Source organism: Macaca mulatta, chromosome 13 (assembly GCF_049350105.2).
Source record: "Macaca mulatta isolate MMU2019108-1 chromosome 13, T2T-MMU8v2.0, whole genome shotgun sequence".
NCBI lineage: Eukaryota > Metazoa > Chordata > Mammalia > Primates > Cercopithecidae > Macaca > Macaca mulatta.
The window spans coordinates 8670502-8682322 of NC_133418.1; the positions used below are offsets into that span (position 1 = coordinate 8670502).

General features: G+C 40.2%; 1 pseudogene; it reads left to right on the forward strand.

Moving 5' to 3' along the window:
- The first annotated feature begins 3824 nt into the window (after positions 1–3824).
- LOC106993100 (cAMP-regulated phosphoprotein 19 pseudogene) lies at positions 3825–4195 on the forward strand (annotated as a pseudogene).
- Positions 4196–11821: the final 7626 nt, after the last annotated feature.

The following is an 11821-nucleotide window of genomic DNA, read 5'->3' on the forward strand; positions in this document are numbered from 1 at the left end:
GAGTGCGTGAGTTCTTATGAGACCTGGTTGTTTAAAAGTGTGTAGCACCTTCCCACCTTCTCTTGCTCCTGCTCCTGCTATGTAAGACATATCTGTTCCCCCTTCCCCTTTTGCCATCACTGTAAGTTTCCTGAGGCCTTCCCAGAAGTTGAGCAGATACCTGCCCAGCATCATACTTCCTATACAACTTGTGGAACATAAGCCAATTAAATCTCTTTATCAATAACCCAGTCTCAGTATTTCTTTATAGCAATGCAAGAACAGACTAATACATACATTACAGTACATTCTTCAGGCTGAAAGCAAGGGAAACAGACTGAAATTCAAACTCAGACTGAAAAACAGAGTACTGTTAAAGGTAACTATGTAGGTAGTTACAAAATAGAGTGTGTTAGAATAGTTCTTCTCCTTTATTCTTTTAACTTATTTAAAAATAATTACATCAAATAATATTATATAATAGTATCAACAAGCCTATAGCATATTGAAACATAATATATTTAACAATAATAGCACAAAGGAGATTAATGGGAACAAAGCTGTATTATTATAAGGAATGACATTAGATGCTAACTGGAATCCACAGGAAGAAATTAAGAGAATAAGAAATGCTAAATAAGAAGTTAGATATAATGAGCTCCATATACACATTCTCATTCTCCTTTCTACTCCTTTCTATTTAGTTTTTTAAAAGGCATTAAATTACACAGGGAAATCATTGTAAAAATGTATGGCTGAGTCTATAACATACATAGATTCAATATGTTTTAAAATAATAGTACAAAAGGGAAAAAGAAGAAATAGAAATATACAGAAGCAAATTTTCTAAATGTCACTGAAATAAAGTTGTCAGAAATCTGAGGTAGGTCTGTTAAGATATATACTGTAAACACTTACCTAGAGACACTTACCTAGAGTGATCACAAAGAAAACAACTAAAATCACTAAAGGAATTAAAATGGTTACTATAAAATATTCTCTTGGCTGGGCATGGTGGCTCACACCTGTAATCCCAACATTTCGGGAGGTCAAGGCAGGTGGATCGTTTGAGGTCAGGAGTTCGGGAGGGACCTGCCTGCCCAACATGGCAAAACCCCATCTCTACTAAAATTACAAAAATTAGCTGGGCATGGTGGTGCATGCCTGTAACCCAACTATTCGGGAGGCTGAGGCAGGAGAATCATTTGAATCCAGGAGGCAAAGGCTGCAGTAAGCCAAGATCTTGCCAGTGCATTCCACCCCACCCTGGGCAACAGAGCAAGACTATGTCTCAAAAAAAAAATTACATATGTACACAAACACATATCGTCTTAATTCAAAAGAAAGCAATAGAGGGAGACCAGAAAAACTGAAAAGACATTAGACATACAGAAACAAAAAGCAAAATGGTAGAGGTAAATCTAACCATATTAATAGTGATATTCAATTCAGATAGATTAAACAATTTCATCCAACACAGAGGTTGTCAAATAGTGTTTTTAAAAATTCAACTATATGCTAGCTATAGGAGACACACACTAGACTGAAAGATACACGTAGCTTAAAAGTAAGAGGTTAGAAAAGGGTATATCATGCAAACAGCCACTACAAGAGAGCTGGGATGATTACACTAATTATCAGACAAAACAGACTTTAAGAAAAAAATTATTACTAGAGAAAATGTGGCTGTTTTATAATGAAAAGTGTTAATCCATCAGGAAGGTATAGCAAATGTAAAGATACATGCATCTAACACCACAGTTCCAAAATACAGGAAGCAAAAATGGACAAAATTGAAAGGATAAATAGACATTTCAACAGCAATAGAAATTTTAATATTCCACTTTCAATAATGAATAAAGCAACTAAGCAGAATATCAACAAGGATATAGAAGACTTGAATAACACTATAAACAAAATAGACATAAAAGAGATCCATAGACTTTCCACCCTCTAACAGTAAAATCACATTCTTCATAAGCACACATGGAACAGTCTTCAGGGTAGACCATATGTTAGTTCAAAAAACAAGTCTCAGTAACTTTAAAGGAATTTCTATTATACAAGGTATGTTTTCTGACCATAATGGAATTAAACTAAAAAATCATAATAGAAGGAAATTTTAGAAATTCACAAATATGTGAAAACTAAATAGCATACTCCTAAGTAACCGATGATTCAAAGAAGAAATCTAAATAGACATAATGAATAAAGAGATTGCATTAATAAATTTAAAATTTGACCAGGTGCAGTGGCTCATGCCTGTAATCCCAGCACTTTGGGAGGCCGAGGCAGGTGGATCACGAGGTCAGGAGTTTGAGACCATCCTGGCCAACATGGTGAAACTCCATCTCTACTAAAAATACAAAAAACATTAGCTGGGTGTGGTGGCGCGTGACTGTAATCTCAGTTACTCGGTAGGCTGAGGCAGGAAAATCACTTGAACCAGGGAGTCAGAGGTTGCAGTGAGTCGAGTTCACGCCACTGCACTCCAGCCTGGTGATTGAGTGAGACTCAGTCTCAAAATAAAATAAATTTAAAACTTCCCCCCCAAAAAAAGCATAAGTCCAGATGGCTTCACTGGGGAATTCTATCAAACATCTAAATAAGAATAAAAGTTATTCACAGACTCTTCCAAAAAATATAAGAAGAGAGAACACCTCCTAATTCATTCTATGACACCACTATTACCCCAAAACCCAAACCAGACAAAGATATCACAAGAAAAGAAAACTACAGACTAATATCCTTTATGATTACAGATTTTTTAAATTTCCATAAGATGCTAGAAAACCAAATCCAGTTCTATCTAAATAAGATTATATACCATGATCAACGAATTTTATCCCTGGACTGCAAGGTTGGTTTACCATCACAAAGTCAATCAGTATCAGCTATCCTATTAATAAAGGACAAAAGTCACATGATCAACTTCATCAATGCAGGAAAATAACATTTAACAAAATCCAATACCCTCCTATGATTAAAAACTATCAGCAATATAAGCAATTGAAAGAAATTTCCTCAAAAAAAGAAATCTACAAAAAACTCACAGCTATGCAACGGGGAAATAATGAATTACTTCTCTTTAAAGTGAAGAACAACAAAATAATATCTATCCTCAACACTTCTATTCAACATCGAGGTGGAAGATCTAGCCAGGGCAAGTGAGCAAGAAAAAGAAATAAAAAACATCCATTTTTCTTGTTCCAGAACAAGACAGCATAGAATCACACTTTCTCCCCTCTAAATACTAGTAGATGCCCTGGAAATTATAACAGGCAAGGCTAAAAGGACTCTGAATGCTGGAAAGAACGAGGTAGACTGGCTAGGAACCACATGACTTGAGAAGTGACACCATGGAGATGTCCCTAGGTTTTATTTTTATTTATCATTTACTTCTGGACTGGACACTGGAGAAACCTACCCAGAACTGTACATAGGCATAAACATAAATTCTGAGAAAAGCCTTAACTCTGCCCAAAGGATCAGGAAATAAGAAGTCTAACAAAGACCAAGTGGGAAGCCTCCATCCTCATTCTATAACCAGGGCACTGGTAAGCTGGCCAAGCCACCAACAGCAGTAGCAAAGTCCTGGGCCATACAGTCACATCTACACCACCAGAATACTGGTGGGGAGCTCAATCCTTCAAGAAGATATTGCAATCCTAAATGTATATACCTCAAAATACAAAGCTTCAAAATATATAAAGTGAAAACTGAGAGCTCAAAGAAAACAGATGAATCCATGATTATAGTTGGGAAATTTAACACCCACTCAGAAATTGATAGAATTACTTGACAGAAAATCAGTAAGAATATAGGGAAACTGAGGACGACAGCAAGTGGGAGAAGCAGGGTCTAGTAGAGGGAGCACTATGTCTGTGGAAGTCTCCGGGGCAGCCTCTGTGGAGAAGCAGAAGGAAATGGAAGATACAGTGAAGAGTCCAGAGAAAACTGAAGAAGCAAAATTAAAAGCAAGATATCCTCATCTGGGACAAATGCCTGCAGGTTCAGATTTCTTAAGGAAACGATTGCAGAAAGGGCAAAAATATTTTGATTCTGGGATTACAACATGGCTAAAGCAAAGATGAAGAACAAGCAACTTCCTACTGCAGCTCTGGAGAAGACAGAGGTCACTGGTGACCACATTCCCACTCCAAAGGACCTTGCTCAATGGAAACCATCCCTTGTTGCTAGCAAGCTGGCTGACTGAAAGAACTTAACTGCATGAATCTGCTAATTCCCATTACTGCGTGAATCTGCTAATTCCCATTACTGCGTGAATCTGCTAATTCCCATTTCTCCTTAATATGTTACTTATCTACTTTTTATTTTCTTTCATTCACTCAGTCATTTGAGACTGACAGCTTTGCAGGTAGCAGTAGTGTGTGCTGCTATTGTGGAATATACATGTGTAGAGTTTTTGATTAGTTTAACAGTGCACTGGAGAAGAGGACGTGTTAGAGCAACATAAGTAAGTAATCTACTTGAAAATAATTGCATATCTTACCTAACTCCTAGTGTAGTACTGGTTCTAATAAGTAACAAGCAAGTTTTAAATTTTTAACGTTTTGGCTTTCATTACTTCATCTTAATTATAGCTTTGTATGTTACTCTTATTTAATATAATCTCTATCATATTGATTTCTTCTATATTTTGGATTTTGTAAAACAGAAGTTTAAGATCACAAGTTAGAAGAAAGGTCACATATTTCAAACACAACTAGATGGGGCTCCAAAAGATTTCTATCTCTGTGCTTGAACTTGAATGGCCTTAAACCTGTTTCGGCTTTAAAGGTATAATTTTACTTGGGCAATATTTGCCTATTCTGGTGTAACTTATGTGACTCTAGTGCTTAACAGCTGCCGTTGAAGCTAATATTCTTATTCAGTTCTGTAAAGTTAAAATACCTTTTGTTGTTGAAGATGTGAATAAACTATGCATGTGCATTGACTGTTAAATTCACTTTTGTGTCACTTTTGTAAATACAATAGTTTTGCACAAAAAAATTTTAAAAAAGAATATAGGGAAACTGAAAAACATCATCAATAGAATCTAATTGATGTTTATAGAACATGCCATGCAACAGTAGCAGGGTGTGAAACACATATTTCTCAAATGTTCATGAAATATTCATCAAGGCCGGGCGCGGTGGCTCAAGCCTGTAATCCCAGCACTTTGGGAGGCCGAGACGGGAGGATCACGAGGTCAGGAGATCGAGATCATCCTGGCTACCACGGTGAAACCCCGTCTCTACTAAAAAATACAAAAAATTAGACGGGCGTGGTGGCGGGCGCCTGTAGTCCCAGCTACTCGGGAGGCTGAGACAGGAGAATGGCATGAACCCGGGAGGCCGAGCTTGCAGTGAGCCGAGATCCGGCCACTGCACTCTAGCCTGGGCGACAGAGCGAGACTCTGTCTCAAAAAAAATAAATAAATAAATAAAATAAAAATGAAATATTCATCAAGACTGACCATATTTTGAGTCTTAAAACAAACCTGAACAAATTTAAAAGACATGAAATCATACAGAATTAATTATCTGACTATAATGGAATCAAACTAGAAATAAATAATAGAAAAACATACACAAAAATTTTCAAACACTTGAAAATTAAACAACATACCTCTTAATAGTCCAAAGACCAAAGACAAAATTTCAAAGAAAATAAAAAAGTATATAGAGGCAAGGCATGTTAGCTCACTCCTGTAATTCCAGCATCCGTGGAGGTCGAAGCAGGAGGATTGATTGGACCCAGGAGTTCAAGACCACCCTAGGCAACAAAGTGAGACCTCGTCTCTACAAAAAATCAAAAAATTAGCCGGAAGTGGTGGTATGGGCCTGTGGTCCCAGCTACATGTGAGGCTGAGGCAGAAGGATCACTTGAGCTCAGGAGGTTAAGGCTGCAGTGAGCCAAGGCCACACCACTGCACTCCAGCCTGGGTGGCAGAGCAAGACCCCGTCTCAAAAAATAAACACAAAAATAAAAATTTTAAAAGTACATAGAACTGAGTGAAAATGAAAACACAATATATCAAAATTTCTGAGATGTATGTAAAGCAATGCTGAGAGAAAAATTTAGCACACTAAGTGCTTAGATTAGAAAAAGATCTCAAATTAATAATTTCAGTTTTTACTTCAAGAAACTAGGCAATGAAGAGAAAAATAAGCCCAAATCAAGCAGAAGGAAGGGAATACTAAAGATTAGGCCAGAAATCCATGGAATTGAAAACAGAAAAACATAGAAAATCAGTGAAACAAAAAGCTGGCTCTCCTGAAAAAAAAAAAAAAAAATCATTGAGATTGATAAACTTCTAGCAATATTTTTAAAACTCTAGCCTGAGAATTGGAATTTTTAAAAAATTCCCTAAGGGATTCTAATGTGCATCCAAAGTTGAGACCTACTGGTAAGGTCTTCAGGCCTGTTGACTTGCTCCTTGGCCTGATGAGAGAAGAGATTTGCATACATAAAAAAACACTGTGTATATCCAACGGTTTCACCATTAAGAAAATACTGAGCCCAGGCCGGGCACGGTGGCTCAAGCCTGTAATCCCAGCACTTTGGGAGGCCGAGACGGGTGGATCACGAGGTCAGGAGATCGAGACCATCCTGGCTAACACGGTGAAACCCCGTCTCTACTAAGAAATACAAAAAACTAGCCGGGCGAGGTGGCGGGCGCCTGTAGTCCCAGCTACTTGGGAGGCTGAGGCCAGAGAATGGCGTGAACCCGGGAGGCGGAGCTTGCAGTGAGCTGAGATCCGGCCACTGCACTCCAGCCTGGGCTACAGAGTGAGACTCCGTCTCAAAAAAAAAAAAAAAGAAAAAAGAAAATACTGAGCCTGGTCGGGTGCGATGGCTTATGCCCATAATCCCAGCATTTTGGGAGGCCGAGGAGTGGGGATCACTTGAGGTCAGGAGTTCAAGACCATCCTGGCCAACATGGTGAAACCCTGTCCCTACTAAAAATACAAAAAATTAGCTGGACATGGTGGGCCTGTAGTCCCAGCTACTCGGGAGGCTGAGGCAGAAGAATTGCTTGAACCCAGGAGGCGGAGGTTGCCGTGAGCTGAGATCACACCACTGCACTGCAGCCTGGCGATAGAGCGAGACTCCATCTCAAAAAAAAAAAAAAGAAAAAAAGAAAAAGAAAATACTGAGCCCTCCCCATAGACATGATATCAATTAAATTCCATATTGTATGGTAACACAGTTTATTTCTCTCTGGCCTGAATTTTCTTATTGTAAAATGGGGATGATAATATTCATCTTGAATGACTATTGCGAAGATTGAATAAGTGATATGTACAAAATGTCCAGCGCAGTGCCTAACAGGTAAATGTTTTTGGCTGCGTAGTAGTGGAAACCCCAACACAATGGACAATTGTTGTCTCACAGAAGAGCAGCCCTGAAGGTTAACCTCAAAGATGCAGGATCTTCCCAGCTTTGGGCTCCTCCATCCTCAGCAGGTCAAGACTTAACTCTTGGGTTTGCAAAACGTCATCAAAAGCAGCCAGGACGATATTGGCCTGAAGAACAAATCTTTCCTCCCTTGTGCTGCCTGCAACAAAATCCTGCCCCAAACTACCCAGCTGTGTGTCTCATTGGCTAGAATGGAATCCACCTTATTTTTATATCATTCCCTAGGAAGGGGGATTACGTCACCATAAATAGCTTGGAAGAGAGGGAGACTTTTAAAAAACTATGATAGTCTCAGAAATTGGGAGTGAATTGTTTGGGGGTTGGGACCTGGCCATGGGTGAATTTGAAAGCTCTGAGGAGATTTTAATGAGCATCCATGGCTGAGAACCACTGGCTTTCATGCCTGTTAATACCATCACGGCTCAGCTGGTGAGAGAGACTGCAGTGAACTGCCTGCACTAGCCGCCACAGTGGCTTCATGTTAGAGCCTCCCATCCTGTAAGAGTGGAGACTGACTTAGAGCTTTGCTACTCAAAGTGAGGTTCATGGACCAGCAACATCAGCATCAACACAGAGCTTGTTTGAAATGCAGAATCTCGGCCAGGCGTGGTGGCTCACACCTGTGATCCCAGCACTTTGGGAAGCTGAGGAGGTGAACCACTTGAGCCCAGGAGTTTGAAACCAGCCTGGGCAACATAGTGAGACCTCTTTACAAAAAATTTAAAAATTAGCCGAGTGTGGTGGCATGCACCTGGTCTCAGCCACTTGGGAGGCTGAGGTGGAAGGATCTCTTGGGCCTGGGAGATCAAGGCTACAGTGAACTATGATTGCACCAGTACACACCAGCCTGGGCGACAGGGTGAGAATCTGTCTCAAAGCAGCAACAACAGAAATCCAGATTCTTGATCCCCAACACAGATCTACTGAAATCAGAGTCTGAATTTTCACAAAATCTTCAAATGATTCTCATGGCCATTTAAAGGTGAGAAGCACTGGTATAAAAGACACTTCTGCAGAATTTTGGTGTTGCATCTCACTTGTCCGAGCCTTGCAATTACAACACAAATCATTTCTAAATCTTACCTCCCATAACTCCCTGGGTTCACCTAACCACGACTCCTAATGCCTCACTGCCTGGGGGCAGTCCGTCTGACCTCTCTTAGCCTGTGTGCCTCTATCTCACTTTGAGAGGTAGACATAACCAATCCTTCTAGGCATCTGACATGAAACTCCACCAGGGGGTGGATGTCATGCGGTTATTGTCTCAATAAGCATGTGACACTACCTACCACAGGTCAAAATACCTATGAGATGCTTTGAAGAGTCAGAACTGAAGAACACATTGTACTTGTCAGGGTTCTCTAGAGGGACAGAACTAATAGGATATATCTATACAAACATATACATATACATATATATAACAAGTATATTAAGGAATATTGACTCACACGATCACAAGGTGAAGTCCCACATTAGAGGCCATCTGCAAGCTAAGGAGTGAGGAAGCCAGTCCAAGTCCAAAAATCTCAAAAGTAGGGAAGCCGACAATGCAGCCTTCAGTCTGTGGCCAAGGGCCTGAGAGCGCCTGCAAACCACCGGTGTTAAGTTCAAGAGGCTAAAACCTGAAGAACTTGGAGTCTGATGTTTGAGGCAGAAAACTCCAGCATAGGAGAAAGATGAAGACCGGATGACTCAGCAAGTCTAGTCCTTCCAACTTCTGCCTTCTTTATTCTGCCAGTGCTGGCAGCTATTAGATGGTGCCCACCCAGATTCGGGGTGGGTCTGTCTCTCCTAGTCCACTGACTCAAATGTTAATGTTTAGGAGATGGGAAGTCCTGGGTATCAGACCGTATTAGTCCATTTTCACACTGCTATAAAGATACTATCCAAGACTGGGTAATTTATAATGAAAGAGGTTTAATTGACTCACAGAAAGAGGTTTAATTGACTCACAGATCCACATGACTGTGGAGGCCTCAGGAAACTTACAATCAAGGCAGAAGAGGAAGCAAGGACCTTCTTCACATGGTGGCAAGAGACAAAGAGTGAGAAGCGAAGGGGGAAGAGCCCCTTAAAAACCATCAAATCTTGGCCGGGCGTGATGGCTTATGCCTGTAATCCCAGCACTTTGGGAGGCCAAGATGGGCGGATCATGAGGTCAGGAGATCGAGATCATCCTGGCTAACATGGTGAAACCCTGTCTCTACTAAAAATACAAAAAAATTAGCAGGCATGGTGGCAGGTGCCTGTAGTCCCAGCTACTCGGGAGGCTTGAGGCAGGAGAATGGCGTGAACCCAGGAGGCAGTGCTTGCAGTTAGACGAGATTGCGCCACTGCACTCCAGCCTGGGCAACAGAGTGAGACTTGGTCTCAAAAAAAAAAAAAAAAAAAAAAAATCTCATGAGAACTCACTATCACAAGAACAGCATGGAGGAAACTGCCCCCATGATCCAATCACCTCCCACCAGGTCTCTCTGCAGACACATGAGGATTATGGGGATTACAATTCAAGATGATATTTGGGCGGGGACAAGCCAAACCATATCACAGACCTAACCTACTTTACTCCTTTCAGCATATGTTTCTCTAATGGCCACATCTGCATTAAATAAAATGAATAAAATGTTATGAATAAACATAATGGATATGTTCAAAGAACTTTTAGGCTAGCCTAGAAAACATTTACAAATACAACTAATTGAATAAACTCCATTCTCTCCATTTCAAATGTACACTGCTTGATGAATTTACGTACAGTCTTGTTTGACCAAAATCCGTAAGAGTTTGGTGCAAACTTAAGGCCCTGGCTCAACTATTACTCACTCTCTCAAATCTGTAATGGAAGTAGCTCAGATGCAGAAGACTCGCACGCTTATTCAGGAGCATGAAGGTAAGCTGTAAATCTAAATGCATGAGAATGTCACACTGTGAAATGTTCTCCCATGCTAGGAGTGTGCTCTTGTCTTAGCAAACGGCAAACACAAGCATTCTGAGTCTCATTGATTTCTTGACCTTGCCCAGTCTCGCAAGAATGTGCTAATGAATTGTGAAGTGTTCAAAAATGAGTCAAATGAAGAGAAGCAACAAAGCTGCTGCATTTGCAAACTTGAGGGAAACTTTTGTGTCTGGGAGCCAGGTACTGTGGAGGTGGCAGGAAAAATGTAAAAGGGAAGTACTTCCTTTAGAGCACTTATAATTCCTCTTGTGCCCACAGGTGCAGCAATTTCAGACTTGTCATACGTATATATGCATATGTATATATGTGTGTGTATATTTAAATGTGCTTTAAATGTGCCATTGTACTTCTTAATAGCTTTTTAATTTGTCATCTTCAGGTAATTTTAGTTTTCTTTAAATGGAATGCTACCACTAAACTTATTAATCCTCCACTTTGTTCTCTTCTCTTCTTTTCTTTTTTTGAGATGGAGTCTTTCCCTGTTGCCCAGGCTGGAGTGCAGTGGCATGATCTCAGCTCACTGCAACCTCCGCCTCCTGGATTCAAGTGATTCTCCTGTCTCAGCCTCCCAAGTAGCTTGGATTACAGGTGTGTGCCACCACACCTGGCTAATTTTTGTAGTTTTAGTAGAGACGGATTTCACTGTGTTAGCCAGGCTGGTCTCAAACACCTGACCTCAGGTGATCCACCTGCCTCAGCCTCCCAAAGTGCTGGGATTACAGGCATGAGCCACTGTGTCTGGCTGGTATTTTTCTCTTTAACACTCTTACTTATTTCATTCATACTAATTCTAGAGTAAATTTTCTTTTGTTTTCTGGTTAAGTGCTATCTGCATAATGTGCTAAAAATTATGTTCCTCAAGTTACTTAATGAAGCCCAAACTACATTAATCATTTTCTTGATACTTACATATAGTTACATTAACTCAGAATCCACTTCTAAAGGACATAAAAGGATTAATATTATGATGTAACTTTTATTATAAAATATAGCAATAAAAAGTAATAGTTATCCATATCTTAACTCTTCCACTTATCCTTAATGGATCCCATTGAATTTCTCCTACTTCAGATATTTTTTGATGGGTCTCGAGTAACTGCAGAAGCTTTGTACATTTTTTCTTCTACTTTATTTATTTTATTTATTTATTTATTTATTTGTTTGTTTGTTTTATTTTTGGAGACAGAGTCTCACTCTCTCACCCAGACTGAACTGCAGTGGTGCAATCACGGCTCAATGCAACCTCCGCCTCCTGGGTTCAAGCGATTCTCCTGCCTCAGCCTCCTGAGTAGCTGGGATTACAGGTACCTGTCACCAATTCCGGCTCATTTTTGTATTTTTAGTAGAGACAGAGTTTCGCCATGTTGGCCAGACTGGTCTTGAACTCCTGACCTCGGGTGATCCGCCTGCCTCCGCCTCCCAAAGTGCTGGGATTACAGGCGTGAGCCATCATGCCCGGCC